This window comes from Lathyrus oleraceus, chromosome 1 (assembly GCF_024323335.1).
Source record: "Lathyrus oleraceus cultivar Zhongwan6 chromosome 1, CAAS_Psat_ZW6_1.0, whole genome shotgun sequence".
Lineage (NCBI taxonomy): Eukaryota > Viridiplantae > Streptophyta > Magnoliopsida > Fabales > Fabaceae > Lathyrus > Lathyrus oleraceus.
The window spans coordinates 239,168,619-239,170,409 of NC_066579.1; positions in this window are offsets into that span (position 1 = coordinate 239,168,619).

Consider the following 1,791-nt stretch of genomic DNA (forward strand, 5'->3'; position numbering starts at 1 on the left):
CTTCACAATCTTTCACTACTCGATCAAATTGTAAACAACCTTCATTCATCAATTCCTGGATACCTTCTTTCAATTTCACATAGCCGTTTTCATGATTTCGGCAATCTGAACAATTCTTGTCACATCCCGGGAATACTCCCCTTCTAAGCAGACGTTCCTTCACCACAAACAACGAAGTCTGAACATCATTAATATTGACTACCAAGTTCAAATTTCCCCCATCTTCCACACCATTTACTCTGGGCCCTCCATGTTGAGGCATAGGATTATTTACCACATTCGGAGTAGGAGCAAAGTTAATCGTCTTGGCATCAATCAAATCTTGAACTTTATGGTGGAAAGACCGACAATTCTCGATGTGGTGCCCTGGCGCACCAAAATGAAATCACAACAGATATTAGCATCATAACCAGCGGGAATCCTTGTTAATGGAGCCATAATGCGAAGTTCAACAAACTTTAACCTGAGCAGTTCAGGGAGTAATTCAGCATAAGTCATTGGCAACGGATCAAAATGATGATCTGGCATTCTTTGTCTTGGTTGGAATTGGCGTTGTTGTTGTTGTTGTTGTGGTTGTCCTCTTTGTTGTTGTTGAGGTTGGGTTGCTGGAATAGTCACAGCAGCAACTTGACGGTATTGTTGTCCTCTGTTTCCATTTCTCTGATTATGTATAGAATTTGTCTCACCCTCTCTCCTTCTGGGTGCCCCTGAAAATGGTTTCTTAGCACTTGAAGAACTTGAAGAACCAGGGTCTTGGATTTTTCCCGCTTTGATAAGACTTTCAGTTCTTTCTCCGCAAATCACAACATCCGAAAAACTACCAAAAGGGCAACTTCCCATACGATCCATGAATACACCTTGCAGGGTTCCAATGAACATATCAGTCAATTCTCTCTCCAACATCGGAGGTTGTACTCTCGCAGCTAGTTCACGCCACCTCTGGGCGTATTCCTTGAAACTCTCACCGGTCTTTTGAAACAAACTCTGCAACTGGGTTCTGCTCGGAGCCATGTCCATGTTATGCTTGTACTGCCTCAGAAAAGCTTCACCTAACTCTCTCCAGCTTCTGACAGATTCTTTTTTCAAGTCCATGTACCAATCCAAAGAGGCTCCAGACAAGCTGTCTTGGAAAAAGTACATCCACATTTTTTCATCATCAGTATAAGCGGATATCTTCCGGTAGTAAGCTTGCACATGAGTTCGGGGACAAGAAGTGCCATTTTACTTGTCGAAAGATGGCGCTTTGAACTTGTACGGGATCCTCAACCCATCAACTAAACCCATGTTAGTAACATCAAAGCCCAAAGAATTCTGGCACTTCATGGCGCGAATCTTTTCAGCAAGGGCGTCAACCTTTCTATCTCTCTCTTCCGCCTTTCCAAATTCATCATCATCACTGAGAATAGTGAACATATCTTCTTGCTTGTCAACCAAATGAGAAGGATGGTGAACTGGAGCACGTGCTGCTCGAGCATTAGCAGCCTCTGTAATGATGGGTTGTCCATTGATTCTAATACCACGTAATTCGTCACCAGTAGCATAGTTGTTGACAGGGCTGATAGCAGTGGCGGTGTCATTGACAGGGGTTCCTTCTGGCGGATTCTGACCGACAGGGGGAATCACAGTTTCTTGTCTCTGGACCAAGGCTCGGAGTTCCTCTTGCCCTTGCACTACCCCTTGCATCATACTCATGAACTGGGCCATGTTGGTCCTCATCTCTGCTAGATCTGCTTGAAATTGATCCATGGTCTTCTGTTGATTCTGCCTTGTTGCGTAACGGTGCGGACGATA